Source organism: Bidens hawaiensis, unplaced genomic scaffold (assembly GCF_021521415.1).
Source record: "Bidens hawaiensis isolate Kalapana, Puna unplaced genomic scaffold, B.hawaiensis_p1.1 tig00017033_1, whole genome shotgun sequence".
Lineage (NCBI taxonomy): Eukaryota > Viridiplantae > Streptophyta > Magnoliopsida > Asterales > Asteraceae > Bidens > Bidens hawaiensis.
The window spans coordinates 200,807-218,105 of NW_027492575.1; the positions used below are offsets into that span (position 1 = coordinate 200,807).

General features: G+C 36.4%; 1 pseudogene; it reads right to left on the minus strand.

Annotated features, from left to right (window-relative positions):
- Positions 1-9,629: 9,629 nt before the first annotated feature.
- Positions 9,630-11,433, minus strand: LOC143552764 (protein REVERSION-TO-ETHYLENE SENSITIVITY1-like; annotated as a pseudogene).
- Positions 11,434-17,299: the final 5,866 nt, after the last annotated feature.

Here is a 17,299-nt window from a genome sequence, read left to right on the forward strand (position 1 = left end):
GGTGAACCTCTTTACACCTCAGCTACCGCTTTGGGTTCATTTATATATAAAATTATAATTATAAATCAAACATACAATTCATTAATACATGTATAGGTTTTATACTTTTATTTATAAATAGCTGAATTTTGTTTATACTAATTTTTGGAAAGCTAGAATAATTAAGGCCTTGTTCACGCACTCTTTAACCTTTTTACGCACTCTTAACTTAATACGAATCGTATAAAGTCTATACTATCATATAAGATTCAGAAGGCAACAGACCAGAAGTGCAGACTCATTATTATATCTATACGATCGTATAGGTGTCATACGATCGTATGAGTTTTTATTCTTTTTTTTTTTAAGTTTCTAATGTTTTTTTTAATTGAGATAGTTTTCAAAAAAAAAAACAAAAACACTTGACTTTTAAATTTTAAGTTCGTTTTTAAGTTTTTATTTACATAACCAACCACATGATTATAGGTTATACTTGTCTACTAATTGAAAAGTACAATCGGTATTATTCGTACCAGAACGCGGAACTATTGTCATGCTCTTGTGTCAGTACAAATAATTGACGGAATACTATATCATGTCAAATAATACGCAGAATATTATGTCATATCCTAAATATTGTATCATGTCATTGTGCAAACAGAGGATGAATGTGTACAAGTGTAAATCATGTGCTTCTTGTTGGATCGTATGATACTTATATGACCAGATTTTCGTACGATCGTATAGGACTCGTACTATCGTATGAGTCACCGATCAACGTCAAAATTGCAATATTCCTAGTACAGTGTCAGAGAGTTTTGTACGGAAAAAGTTGTCGAGTAGTATAACCTCTATACGGTCATACAGAGGGTGTGAGAAATTTTTGTGCAAGGTGTACCTATAGCATGGCCTATAGATGGATACAATTTAACCTTTTGATGTAAAATCGAGATTACCAACTATTCAAAACTTATCACGTTTTCAATTTTACAATAAATTTTGCTCCTTAATACTAATTATTTTCTATGATTAACTTGTTGAATTAGGAGTTCCTTAAACATCACTATTTTAGTACTATGATTAAGATGTTGAATGGGAGGTTTCTCTTCAAATAATTTTACTCTTTATGAAATGATGTTGTTGTAACTACAATAAATTTTTTTTATTTAATAGGCACCGGAACAAAAATATTGACACTTTTTACAAAACAAGAAAATATAAGTCAATAAATACAATAAATTTTATATATCTTGAAACGGTTCAAAGTGCGTTAAAAGAGTCTAGGTACATTTTAGGTATTTTTGTTCTTATTTTGGTTTGATCATGTTGTTTCAACTACTCACAAGTGAATAGTTCTTTATTGTTTGATCAATACACATATAAGTAATGTTGAAAACGTTATGGCATACCATATTTTGTGTACTCTCAATGCAACTCTTTTGAAATATGTTGAATGCGTTGGAAAAACCTTAAAAATCCAGACAAGCAACTGTTTTCAAAGGTTTATGCGTGCCTAGGGGTGCAAACGAGTCAAGCCGAGCCCGAGCTCGACTAGGCTCGAGCTCGGCTCGTTTAGCTTACACATAGCTCGAGCTCGAGCTCTGTTCGATTCGAGCTCTATTTTCAAAGCTCGAGCTCGGCTCGTGAGCAGATTTTCAAGCTCGAGCTTGGCTCGTTTACTATATATCAACTATTTTTTATATAATTATAATTATTTTATATAGTTTTTTTCTATTATAACTTTATGTATAAAATAATATATATTATTTAGTTATTTCTATTTATTTTTTCATAGCATTATATATATTAATTAATAATTATTAAATATATAATTTAAAAAATTATAAATATGACAGGCTCGTTTAGGCTCGCGAGCCGGCTCGAGCTCGATAAGTGAAGCTCGGGCTCGGGCTCGTTTATTAAACAAACTTATTTTTAGGCTCGAGCTCAGACTCGGGCTCCATTAAGCTTGGCTCGATCGAGCTTTTTAACGAGCCGATCTCGAGTAGCTCGGCTCATTTGCACCCTATGCGTGCCATGACCATGCAAAAGGTTGCTGCCTCTTGAACTTGATTTTCTAGACCGATTGTTATAACAAGGTTAAACAAGTATGAAGACTTTAATCTTGAATTTAGAAGATAAAGATCAAACGGGTTATAGATAATTCTTGGTGAATTATTTATTAAGTTTTTTATATTTAATTGGGAATAAGATTTTATTATTTTTATTAATTTATTTGGTCATCTAGGTTGAGTCTAATTAGAAGGCTTGATGAGCTAGTTAAAGTTTTAGTATAAATAAATGGTTCAAGTTTATTGTATTTTGTAGATAAGTGCTTTATTTTATAATAATAAAAGTGTCAACATGTTTGTTCAATCTCGAGTTTGTATGTTTGATCAAAGATCTGATATCCAACAAAGTAGTTGTAATCAATGTTTTAAAAACCGGTTTTTTACTCGTACCGGATTAGGCTAAAAAATGGTATAACCGGTTGAACCGGGTTATACCGGGAGGTTTAACCGTTTGAATAGTTTACCTTATAATTTCCTATAAATATAACTTTAACTCCAAAAATAACCCAAAACTAAATGATTTCATAACAAAAAATAATCTAAAAGTTAATCCATATTAAAAAAAATAAAACAAAAGCACTCAATTTTAAAAAAGAGTCCCAAAGTTTACACGTTTGAATATTAATTGTTGGGTTAAAAGTAATTTTGATAAAATATGGGTCGAATATCATTAATTTCTTGAATATAAAACCGGTTTGCCGGTAAAAACCGGTATTGTAGAAAAACCACCGGTACGATGTTCTAGCAAACCGGTCAAAAATACCGGACTCAAAATACAGGCCGGCTGTGTGAATTTTGGTTTAACCGGTTCAACCGGCCGGTTTGAACCGGTTTTTAAAACACTGGTTGTAATCAACATTACATTTAACCATATAAAAAAACTTTTTGAACTTATAACATGCCAATCATCCCTTATCCTAACTTGGTGACAGACACAATACATTGGCGCATATCCTACATCTTAAAACGTAATCATTTTTTTAAGAATCTAGCGTCCCACATGAGACAGGACTCATTCCTAACTCATAGGTGGACGAGACCTCCATATTCGTTTTATATAATATATAATATCTAATCAATTATTTCATTGAAGTATCATAACACAACAATGATAATACTAGATTTTCTTCATTTAATTATGTTTTTGTTAGTTCGTGATACTTAAAAAGACAAGGTTGGTGATACTTTATGGTTTTAGTCAGTGGAAGGTATCAAATGTTATAAAAGATTTCAAATGGTTAAAAAAAAACCTATAAAATTAGTTCATAAACTAATCATGTTAGCGGTTGAAAAAAATATATATAAGGCTGAGGGGTGTGGGGTTTCAACGGGGGCGCTAGAGCCCCTCCGCTCGCGCCCCCAGGCGCTAGCACCACACCACCGGGGCGCGAGCGGGGCGTTAGCGGGGCGCGAGCACGAAAAACAAAGCAGGCGTGATGGGGTTAGCGGCAGAGGAGAGCGTAAAGTGACATAGGGGAGTGTGCTGCTAGCCGTTGGACATATACAATGAGCCGTTGGGCTCTTATTTAATTAAAAAAAAAGTTTTTTTTCCTATATAAAACCCATTTCACATAAAACAATCACCACAACTTCAAAATAAAACCCAAAATCAACCCATCTTCCCAACTTTTTTTTAAAAAAATGGCTGGAAATTGGTACCCAAACCTAGATTCAGATTATATTGACGACGATTTATGGTCGTCACCGCACCAACCGATGTTTTATTCGGAGCCGCAACAATCATCCGGCTTTCAACCATCCAACATACAACCGTCTCCTAACTTTGTTGTTCCGGAGACACAAGAATCACACGGTGAAGCTACGGGACCAAGAAGACGCGTCCACCGGAAAAAACAAGTTGCAACGGACGGGTCGGGACCGGCTTCGACTCCGAGGACGAAACGGAAAACCACTCAGTGGTCATCGGATGAGAAGGAAGCCTTGTGTCGGGCTTGGATAGTCATTTCTGAGGATCGGCGTTGTGGTAATTGTTTTAACGTTTTTAAAAATGATTTTTAATAAAAAAGTTAAATAAAAAAGTTAAATGGAAATCTAATTTATTTATTCATTTTGCAGCCGACTATCAAAAGAGCAAGATTTTTTGGACAAAGGTTAGGGAGACGTTCTATACGCTCGTTGGGAGTACAGAGCGGAACGCCGATATGATTTCGGGCCGGTGGTCCGAAATCAGAAAATTTGTCAGCTTGTTTACTAATCTTTTCAACAGGAACAGCGGTCGTATGAGACCAAGTGGCAGTGATGATTTGGCGGTTTACAATTTCACGGTCGAAGAGTGGAAGCAGGAGTGCTTGCGGAGGTATGGGACGGTGAAGACGTGGGACGATTTAAAGTTGTGGGAGAGGTTGAAAAGGTGTTCCAAGTGGGTTGAGCTGGTGGCGTCGGACGTTGATGCGGAAGTACGGCCGAAACGGACTAAAACTAGTTCGTCTGGAGCGTATAGCACTTCAATCGGGTCGGATTGCCGCGTTGGATTCGACCTAAACATTGCGGAGGAGGAAACGTCTTCACCGCCGAGGAGGTGGCCATTGGGAAGGGACGCCAATGGGAAAAAACCGGCTGAGGGGGAAGCCGTAAACATCGCCAATCTTGTTGAATCCCTCAATAAATTCAACAAAACCATGGAGGTGGTCTCTAATGACAAAAAGGAAAAAAGTCGAATGAGAGATTTGGACTTCCTTACTAGAGACTTCAGTAACCTAAATCCGGTCGATCAAATGCTAATGGAAAAGCAAAAGGAACGTATCCGAAAGAGGTTGATCGAAGAAGACCAAGCCGAAGAATAAGAATAATGTTTTTTTTAGTACTTTTATTTTTATTTTATTTTTAGATATTAATGTGTTTTTTTTATTAATGTGTGTTTTTTTAATAATTTATGAGTTTTTTTAATAATACGTTTTTTGAATATATTTATAAAAAAATAAAAAAAAATCCGCTGGAGCCCCTGCTGGAGCCCCTCCACACTAGGGCCAGGGGCTCCAACGGGGGCTCCAACACCCCCCTTATCCAGTTTCTCTCTCTGCCACACGTCATAATATTATTGGCTGGAGCCCCCACTAAAGCCCCCATTAGAGCCCCCCACACCCCTCAGCCTAATAATCACGTTAACATAGCATGAGTATTTATATGGAAAAGCGTGTATGGTGTTGTTGAATACTGTCAAAACTACGTTATGTCATTTTGATTGAATACGAGAAAATTTTAATTTTCACAAAACCATTTGTTAAGTTATTTCATGTTACTTCTTAAATAATCTCATTTTCTTCCTCTATTAAAACCTACATTCAATTTCTTATCTTTCCTTTTAGCAAATCCATCATTGCCCGGGTATGGATCTGTCGGTGGTACCAATTAAAGGGCCTTATCAAGGAGTTGGATAATGTTGTCTTTTCAAGGGATGGGTGACTAGGTTCTAAACTTCTAATCACATGGTAAAGGGTATAAAAGGAATAACACATTTGTTAACTTTCTCTCTCCTCATACAAGACACATGTCAAATTTCCCCATCATTTTAAAACGTTCATAATTTTTTTTTACTACGTTTTTATTGAAAAACAAATTCACCATACTAACGAGTGTTTTTTTATCTTTCATATGAGTACCATATTGTAATATAAAATTTAAAAAAAAATTATGTGTTTTTTACAAATTGTGTTTTACAAAATTGTGTTATACAATAGTATTTTTCATTGTGTTTTTTTTTCATTGTGTTTTTTCCATTGTGCCATACAATTGTGTTTTTTTTTTCATTGTGTTTTTTTCCATTATGTTTTTTACATTGTGTTTTTCATGGTGTTTTCCATTGTGTTTTTCCGGACTTTTCCGGCGAGGTGGTGACAGTTGTGGTGGCGGTGGGCGGTGGAGTGGTGGTGGTTGTAGAGAGTAAATATGTAATTGGGTTTTATGTAAGTGGGTTTTTGAAATTAATGTAAGTGGGTTTTTGAAATTAAATTAAGTGGGTTTTGATATTTAAGTGTTAGACTAAAATACCCTCCTTCCTAACATTCTTAGGAAAATCAAACTTCTTATTTGAACCTAACCCTTCTAATCAAATCGCTACAAGATAATCTACATTTGTAGTTGATATCCATAATAATAAATACAATAATTCTATATTTATAACACCCCTTCTTTGGTTATCAACTTTAAACGTTGTCTCATTAATATCTATTTAGGACCCACGCGTCAGGGCGGGGAGGGGTTGTGGCCCCTCCGGGTTTTCGGTTCAGAAGTAGAATATATAACCCATGTCTTTGTAATTATGCTATGTTTTATATCTTTTGTCCCTCCTGTTCGAAAGCTCATATTCATTTATGTGAAAGAACATGTTATTTTTTGGGATTTATGTTCTTTATTTGATGAAAAAAAGTTTGGTTGCTTTATATGTATGAGCTTATGACTAGTTTAAAATTTTTGACCCCTCCAATGTAACTGTTCAAGTTCCGCCACTACCACGCGTTATATTATATAGTATTACAGTTAAGCAATTAGACAAAGAGCGCACATTAGTTTATCAATATAGTCTCCCATATTCGTGTTGACTTTACAATGTGTGCATGTCTAATGTACAAATATATTATCAAAGTCCACCTTTTGTAGTCAAAAGTTACTAAAATCATTTGGAGCATGGAATACAAAGTGTTTCTTATTCCAAGTTAATAGGGAAAGAAAGTAAACGCTCTGAGTGTTGTTTGTCAAATGCCATTTTGTTGATTAGTAATTCATCACCACCTTCTACGTGCCATATAATGGACGTGATTCCCGTTGCAGCTTATGTTCTCATCATCTTGGTCACAACTTGGTTGATGCCATTTTGAAACAAATAATGAAACCATATATTTACTTTGCAGAGTTGATGTACAGGTCTTTCATGTCACTCCAGAAGTCTTGGTGCGTGTTTTCCAAATCAAACAACGCCTGCAGTGACATAATAAATATATAAAAGAACGAATAGTAGACGCGAATGATAAAATAATAAATATATAGAATGTGACCTGAGCAATGCTCTGTTCAAATTCAAGGGTTTGACATCCTTGTCCTTTTGGATCTTCTTCATAGAGGTATGCATCTTGATGATCTGAATTGTAAATAACAAATGATTTAAACCAATACAAGAAATATGGCTTTGAAGTTGTAATATAAAAATACAGCAATGGAAGAAATTATATCCACATAAAGCAAATCATATACACACAATTCATGTTCCAAGACCTAACTTGTATCCATGCGCTTCATATTCGCCCGGAGTTCGCTCCCAGCATATAGCTATCCCTGCCCCCTCACGTCAATCCCATGAGCCTCTTATCCATTCTCATTCAATCACGACGGGAAAGCAAATCAAAATGAAAAACTCACATTGGGTTTAGGGATAATCATGCTTGAACTGGTGACTTTCACCACGTCAAGGTGACACTCTAACGCTGAAAGAGATCTAGCAGCGATGTAATCGATGAAGTTCATCATCGGTAGTAAACAAATTGGTTGTGGATGGTGGGTTAGAAAGGTGAGGATGACGTGTCTTGAACAGAGCGTGTGACTGTTTCACCAGACACCATACTAATAATTAATATTTAATAGTATTTATAAAAAAATTGTATCAGCAGCAAAGCATGTGTTACATCTGATTAAGCATCAACATAAAAACAGTGTTTTTAAGAGCAGGCGCCGACCATGTCATTTATAATATAACTAGTTTTTTTACTTGGCGCCAGCTGGCAAATCATCAGCGTTGAAATCCGGGCGTCGGTCTAACCCGAGCGTCACTACGGTGGGTCGACACGAATCTGGTCGGTATCAGATACATTCGTTACAGTATACAAATCATTGGTAAAATTTGAGCATTAAAACCCAAAAAAATTAATTTGTCAAATTAATATAAAAAACAAAATATTTGAAACGATATTTATTTGGTCGGCAAATCCCGATGGTTCCCAAATGTTGTCGGTCCCGGGCATTGAGGCAATAACTCGATACAAAATTGGTCGGTTTTGATTACGTGTGTTACGGTACCGGAGCTAAAAAACAAAAAAAAATAATAAAAATTGAGGTGGACCAATGTCCAATTTGGGGGGTGGGGGTAGGTCGGTAAACTTGCGCTTTGGTAAAAGCCGAGCATTATCGATCACGGATATTGAGACGGCGAGTCTGCGCGAGTTTGAGGGTTCTATGAGTTTTTCTTATGCTACCGGAACTAAAACAAAAAAATGACCTTTGGTCGGTTTCTTTTACGTTCGTTATATTAATCGAACTAAAAAAGCAAAAACAAAAAACGAAATCATGGACCAATATGGTGATATGTATAATTATGAACTTTGCGGCACGAAAGTTCATAATTATATATATTAGTAATAATATCATTATCATATTCATAAGTTAGCTCAAGAGTTATATTTGGATATCATCTCTACTGTATTATTCATAATTTGAATATCATCTCTACTGTATCATTATATTTGAATATTATTATTATTATTATTATCACCACCTCATATCACATGGTTTGCGTTTCATAGGCTTATTATTTTTATTTTAATCTTACATGCATGTATATAGAAGGTATGCTTGACAAAACTATCTTATGGTTGTTGGCTGAAAGTTGATGACTGGTAGCTATAGCTTTTTAGATATACTTAGGTGTTTGGTAAAGTAGCTGGAGCTTTTAATAAATACTAGTCGGGTGCCCCCGCAGTGTGGTCGGGTGGGTGCGCAACCTGGCATCAACCACCTAATCAACGTTGGTACATGATTCACCTGATGACAGTGCGCGCATAACCCCGAATGTGGACATGTAATTTGTGCAAACGCAGTACGTGTGTAACCGGTGGCGAAAATCAAGAAACAAAGCTGAAATATACAATAATTTCAAATAGATAATTTTTTTAACCAACTTGTTTTGATCTAACTCTCGTTTCAACCCGGCACTGTTCTAATCAAAAACATATTCTGACCTGGCCCCTTTCGACTCAAAACCGTACCGACACGAACTGAATTATATTAACCCTTTTTGTATCGACTCGTTCTGACCTAATTTGGTCTTACACATGACTCAAGCTCGCCTGACTCTACTTGTTGCTGATCCTAACCGGTAATCACATAATATGTTAATTTTTTAAAGTTAAAGAAGTATAAATACCATACTTAAATTAAAGAGAATAAAATACTCATTTTTATAATATATAGTTTTTTTAACAAAAATATATTAACATGCGAAAAATTATGGTCTCTTAAAAAACCGCAAGATAGTTGGTTTTGAATAAGGGTTAAATATATAACTATTATATAAATTAACAAAAGCCGATAAAAGTTCAAGTACAAAACTTGTAAAATTTTAAGATATTAAAAGCTTATAGCTTTTTTCAAACGCTAGTGGTAGAAGCGTTTAAATATAAAGTTTTTTCTCCTAATCTAAAAGCTTCCAAGCTTTTTCAACCAAACAGAGTTTTTTTTATTATGAATTTTTTTTATAAAAAAATCTTGAAATTAGAAGCTTCCTAAAAACTCCCAGTCAAACATACTCAAAATTAACATATACGAGTTAGCATCCATCATTCATCAAACTCAAAACACATCCAGAACTATATATACATACACTTCAAAACATCTTAGGTTGTTCACTTGTCCTAAGCCATTACATCACAACCAGTCACTGATGTCCATCATATGAGCCTAATCCTTAAAACTCGAAATCTAATTTCAGATTCCATGTCAAAACCACCTAAAAACCAAACATCCTAATATTCCAACAAACTTTTGAGACAATAAGTACCAACCACAAACCAGGTAATCAGAAGCAAACAAAACATCAAAAGCCCAACCAAAAAGGGCCACCCAACAAACCCAACACCGATACAAACCATCATCGTGAACGGGAGAAACGCTCTAACAACCGACATCACATTAACCCACCGGCCCCTGAGCAACACGAGACCCGCCACATTGATCATGTTCCAATCCAATGTGCCACCATACGCCATCCGGTTCAAACATGTAGCAACAAATGAGTGACAGTTACATGTAAAGAGGTTGTATGATTGGTGCTCAAAGTGGCGCCTGCTTGAGTTGATTGCGTCATCCCAGCTAATTGCAATGCCGTGTTCTGCGTGTTTGTAACGCTCCTTACATGTGTAACTTGAGAGGTTAGCTGGAAAGCAACACTGTTAACACGCAAGAAAAAATCGTTAGTTAAATGTTTAAATATGCAGTTTTAAAGGTTTGGGTGAACACTTGTTAATTGCTATGATAATATCAGTTTAAGTAAATAATTATTTACATTGGTTTTAATAAAGGCTAATTTTTCGTTATATAATACTATAACCATAACTGAACCATCGGTTTCTCAACTGGTTTAATTATTTCTGTTTCGTTTTGTGGGTTAAGGATCAAATATTCTGTTTTTTTTTCTAAAATGCCGTGTTGAATTGTTCAACCCAAACACGACTCATATTTTATTCGTGTTAAAAATATCAATCCTAAACTGCACGTGCTTAAAATCGTTTAACCCAAACATGACCCCTTTAACTCATTTATCTAAGTGAGTCAAATGGGTTGGCGTGTAATAATCAAAATGTAAACGTGTTAATTAGGTTGGTGAGTTGTAAAAGATGGATTAAGCGTGTCATTAATGGGTTAGTGGGTTAACCTGTTCAACTAGATGGGTTAAAATGTCAACCCGAACACAACTCGTTTTTGAACGGGTTATAGATATACCAACCGAAAACCCGATTATTTTTGTGTCATGTTCAATTGTATCGGAAACTGCCACCCCTAAATAAGACAGAGAAAATAAGCCAAAAAACATGGATAACCCAAAGTGTAATGTTAATACATACAACCTTCTAAATCACGTAATTTAAACTATATACAGGTATTTAAAAATAACATGTTTTTTATTCGTATTTAAAACATAATCCCGACCCACCCATTTTGCCACATCTAAAGTTCGACTTGTTCAATTTTTCTTCCATATCAAAGTCGCTTAAATCTCTTCCAAAATAAATTGTAACCTTGTTTTCCATTAAAAGCTTAAATTTTTACCAAAATAACAAAACACAAATCTCGGTAGATACAGGTACAAATTCAAGAAAGTGTACCTGTTTTCGATCGAGTTGAATGTATCGAGCCACAGACCCATAAGCAAACTCATCAACATTACAAAATTGGAACCGGAAAAATCTACAACCGTTCCATCCTCCATGCATAAACCGACATGCCCAATATAAGGCGCCAACCACGAGACCACCGGAAGCGAGGTCCACACCAAACAACAAGGAAACCTTGCTTTTGTGGGGTCAATTTCATCAAGAGGCCATAAATCATGCTCGTCGCTTTTTGTATTAAATGGATCTTCAATTTGCATTAGCTTCATGGTTAAAGTATCTACAAAAACACGACCCGTTATATCTTGTTAGTCACAAGATTACGTGTATCTTTTTAAAGAAATTTTATGATCAATCTTGTCCACACAATTTGCAACCTTTTCTTAATCTCAAAAAATCGAAACTTTTGCAGAGTCCGTCACAATAAGCTTGTATCTTCAATGTCAAAAGAAGCGGTTAGCTCTATAAAAGATAACTTTATTTATCACAAACAGACCTGTAAAAAACGCATAACACCGTTGACGATTAAGTAAAAATTCAGCTCGGATAGCCAATAACAATGGATTACATGCAGACCATAAGTCGGCAGTTGATACACTCGTTCACGCATTCAAGCCCTAATGCATTGCATAATGGAACACAACATGACGAATTCCGAATTCAGCTTCTTAAGCGCTTTTTATCAAGCTATTGACTAATTTCAGTAGTGTTGTAAAACTCGCAAGGTGCTAGTTGACGGCAGGGTACCGACTAACCATTAACCGAGATAGCCGGATTAAAATTTTATAGGTAAAATTTTAAAACTATATATATATATATATATACACTTGACCGAAATTTGACCAATTTTGACCGATTATCAACGATAGAACTGATTAGCTGAAATCGGGTCAGTAGTCCTCCGATTTCCCACTAATCGGCGCCTGATAGCGATTTTTACAACACTGAGATAATGGCAATTTATCATGTATCTGTAGCATTGCAAAGTTAAGCATACAATTTTTCTTTTCAATTTATATCATTCATAACATACTAATTAAAAGCAACAAATTTAAAACCAATGGAACAAAATAAACCCTAAATTACACACTGAAACAAAAACCCAGAAGTCAAAATCGAATAAGAAGCAAGAAGATCGGAGCAAAATGAAGTTACCTTTTGTTCGGTGATGAGGCGAATCAAGAAACATGTGAATTTAATTTAATTTAAGGGGAAATGAAATGAATCAACAGAGAACTATTTGTTATTATTATTATTTGACAGAATTACAAATTTTGTCCTATATTTTAAAGCCAAATTACGGTTCATGTCCTTTTTTTAGTTTCCTTGTAGGCGGTGTACTTTAAACTTTTTTTTTCTACACGTTATGTCCTTTACGCTAACTGGGTTAAAAAAACTCAGTTAAATGCCTTCACGTGAGGCGCATGCGAGGGCATTTTTGTCTTTTCGTCTACCCTGCAACTTCTTCTTCCTCTTTCTTCTTCATTTTTGTACGACTCTCTCTCTTTCTCCCCCCCCCCCCTTCTCTCTCTCTCTCTCTCTGTTTAAACCACCACCACACCATTAAAGGCCACAGGAGACCATGTTAATCGCCACCACCACGCCTCCACCATATACCCAGCACATGAAACCTGGCTCGTCGTGATCCCCTCCACGTCATCTACATCATCATCACCACCACAGCCGATTTTCCGACAAGGAGATCGATGACTGCACTGGTGGTGGTCACGGCGATGGTGACGGTGAGTATTCCGGCGACCAGAACAAAGCTCCAGATCTAACTCGCAGAAATTTACAGTTAATTTGAAGTCCAAACCAGCGATAACGGTGCCCTAACCGCCGGAAAAAGTCCGTCGTGTATCACCACCTCTTTACTGCACTCTCTCCACCACCACTTCACGGCCGCCGCCGCCACCGCCGGAAACCACCTCCTCTCCACCCTAACTGATATCCAGAGAAGTGATTCAAGTGTGAGCATTTTAGGATCCGGTGATTGGGGATTTGGATGCTAGATCCGCAATTTATGAAAGCTCTAAAACGGAATTAAGTCGTCGGAAAACAGATTGTGACGGAGATTGATTCATCGGCTCGACCTAACTCGTTTCGACTCCCCAGGTCTGACCCAGGTACTGTTGGCCGGAAAATCGATTGTGACGGAGAGGGTTTGATTCCGGTGAAGTAGAAGATAGGGGGACGGTAGTGATGGATTCTTTTTAAAGTGTTAATGATGGCAGGTGGTAGTGTAGGGCGGTTGGTGATGGTGGTGGCGTTTGAGTGTGGGTGATGTTGGTGGTGGGTTGTTTGGGAAGAGAAAGGGCTGAGGTGTAGGTTAAGTTATATCTTATTAATTGAGATCTGCAAAAATGAAGAAGAAAAGAGGAAGAAGAAGTTGCAGGGTAGACGAAAGGACAAAAATGCCCTCACATGCGTCTCACGTGAGGGCATTTAACTGAGTTTTTATAACCCAGTTAACGTAAAGGACATAACGCATGGAAAAAAAAGTTTAAAGTACACCGCCTGCAAGGAAACTAAAAAAAGGACACGAACCGTAATTTGGCTTTTTTTAAAGGACAAAATTTGTAATTCTGTCTTATTATTTAATATTTAATTGGGATCGAGAAAATGGGAAGGTGCATGAACCTAAAGTAAACAAACCCATGGTGTTATTGTATTGGTATCTTTGACTGTGGGTTTAGATTTTGGTAACCGTGGGCCAGTGGGGTCCACTTTTGTAATCAATCTATTTTCTAGATTTAATGTTATTGCTAGATTTTGATTTGGTGTCGATGAAAAAGATCTGTCGATATAAAAGAAAATGAACTGTAGATATAAAAGCATACGAGAAAATCAAAAGATCTGTCGATGCATGAAGAACACCTTGACTGCCCCAAAAACAACGACAATGACTAGAAACATGGTGTTGGGGACATCAACGACACCACTAAATGCAGATAATAAACGGTTATTTTGATGTTCAGGTAATCCTGGAAAATAATTGGGAGTGAACCGGAGAGTCGAGCATTTTTGAAGACCAATAGATTCCTCGCATTCTATAAAACCGTAGATAGTGTAAATAAGAGCATGATCGAATTTTGCTGCATGTTTTGTAACATGCTCATTTGGTTCCTCATATGTGATCATGTTCGAAGACTTGTCTTTGAAAATCTTTACGTCACGGTGCTAGCCAATACCATAAAACCTAAATAACTAGACCAGGGAGAAAAAACATACTCGGAAGACTCTTCCTTGTTGGAGCAGAATTGATGGGTGGAAGGAATTATGATTTCCATTGCCACAAGGTTAAATAAGAAGGGATCGAAATCTCTAAGAAAAATCGTCTTTTTTTTATAACGGCAACTTTCTTATATTTAGGCTATCGTACTCTTCAAATTTGGAGAGTTTCGATGCCCCACTCTGGCCAGACTATGTTGTCTTAACTAGACCCACGCTGGCTTCAGAGTTTGGCTTGGGTGTTTCCTCGAGAAACCATACCGCTGACTGCCACTTAACATTTGTGCCACTACAAGAGTAGAACTTTCTTGCATAACGCATGGTAGGACAAAAACCCTGGTGAGATCAAGGTTCGAACTAACAATCTTTACATAAAGCCTGACTCAAATCTTTTATGCCAATATCTACCCAAAGTGGCACATGTGGATTCGAATTTGAGTCTCCACGAAAAAACTCAAACCTCCTACCATACCACTAGGCCACATGTGAAGGAAAAAAAATGACAAAATGGCAAAAGACTCCCTTTATGTTTGACCTGATTTTCATTAGACGTCATTTAATGAAAGAAATAGCAAAAGACATACGTCATGTTTCAAATTTGTTTTACGTTACGTCCTTTGTCATTAACTCAGTTAAATTTTTTTATTAAATCTAATCATGTGTCTTGCACATGAGGGTAAATTTGTAATTTTATATATAATTTATTTTATAATTAAAACTAACAAATAAAATAATAAAATACACAAAGAACAAAACTTTCTCTCTCTCTCTCTCCACAACTTTGTTTCACCCACCACCACCAACAACCACCACCGCCTCGCTTATCACCACCATCTCTATAACACCTCCAGGTTTCATCCCTCTTTTGCAACACAAACCCAAACTTTCCTCAATCAAATCACAATTCATTCCTCACAACACTCCCGATCCTTCACCTCCGATGATGCCATGTCTCAGTTTTAGTTACCCCTCCCCCGATTTGATTTTCAACTCATAAATCGTTTAGAAATAATAAAAAAAAAAAGCCATCATCCATCAGTCAACACCTATACCTATCTTCTTTCTCTTCAAAATCCAAAACCATCACCGCCACCACCTATCACCTGCCGTCACCATCACAGTCCCTTTCATATTTCTTCAAGCCCAAATTCATCCACCACCAGCCGCCATCATTCACGTCCTCGTCTTGTTCGTGACCGACGGAAGGGCACCTTGGAGAAATCAAATCTGGCCATCTCCGTCGTTTCCATCTCCGTTGGCGTCAACCCGGCCGCCGGCACACCACTACCCCTCAACCTCTTCGTCAACCGCTGAAAACCGTTTGGGATCTGTGTTGCCGGTTTGGGAACTACCGTTGTCGGTGCGGTGGTTGTCGTCGGTGCGATGCTCGCCAGAAAACCGATTTTGATAGTGATTGTTTGGATGGTGATGATGGGGATGGGGATGGGGATGGGGATGGGGATGGGGGATGGCTGTGTGGTAGAGGTGTGTGAGAGAGAGAGAGATGGGTATTTGTATTTTTTTTATTTTGTTGAAAATAAAAATATTCTTTCAAAAGATCAAATGTTTAGTATAATTACAAAAACAAGTCCTTAAAATGGTAAAATGACGACACTGTCCTCATGTGCAAGGCATATGATCATATTTAACAAGAAAAATTAATTAGGTTAGTGACAAAGGACGTAACGTGAAACAAATTTGAAACATGAGTTATGCCTTTTACTATTTCTTTTATTAAATGACATCTAATGAAAATCAAGTCAAACGTAAAAGACGTTTTTTGTCATTTTGTCAAAAAAAAATAGTTAATCTTGATGTGAAACAGGTCCTTTGAAGGCAATCTTCAATATCATGTTTCCTTAGAAAAGGAAGTTTTATTACCACAACAAACTTTCCATGTAAATAGAAATTTAATTAATTTTCCAACGACCATAAGTTCTTTATGAATTTTGACTATGTTAAGCCATGAGCTGCTGATCAAGGTTTTTTCCGTCTTTTTGTAGTCATGAAAAGTTACCTTGTAGATAGAGCCTTACGTTGAAGCATCCACCACCACTTCGCAAGTTAAGAATACTTATGTATCAAAAGTTTCCAACACCGAGACCACCTTAATTCTTTGGTTTAGCAATCTTATCCCATACCAATTGATGGACTTCCATAACATTTTAATGCCACCCCATAAGTAGAGGTGCACAAAATACTTAATTCCGGACCTGACTCGATGTACCTTACCCAAAACCGGTTCTTACCCGTACCCGACCCACATGTACGACTTGGTATTGGGTCTAGACATGTACCCGAAACCAGACCCGCCGGAACCGGTTCCACCTTTACCCGGTCAAATACCCCAAGTCCCAACTATATCCAGAACTGGTTCCTACCCGACCCGATTCTGACTTTTGTTGACCATACCCGGTACCGGTTTCTAAAAGAACCCGGTTTGTGCACATCTACCCATAGGACCTCCATCCTAATGTTTTCTAAAATTCCAACCTATTTCAAAGCTTTGAACATAGAGGTCCCATGTCCAAATCTATGTAATAGTCTAATTTATATTTACTGGTGTAATAGTTTAGTATTAGCATAACATTCGTTCCAAAAAAATAAAGAACATACAAATAAAATAAATAAATAAAATAAACTTCCTTATGACTACACTTTTTACGTTAAAATAAGGACTTAAATAAATACAAATAAATGCAAATCTTCCACCTATAAAATTATAAAACATGTAAAATCGAACAATACGATAATGCTTCAATTGAACATAACATTAAAAGATCAATCATTGTAGTGATATTTTCTTTAATGTTATAAAATAATCTGGAAAATATAATTCGATCCAAGATTATAAATTCCAGGTCCCAATAATATAAGCTTGCACGAATATTTTGATTACCATAT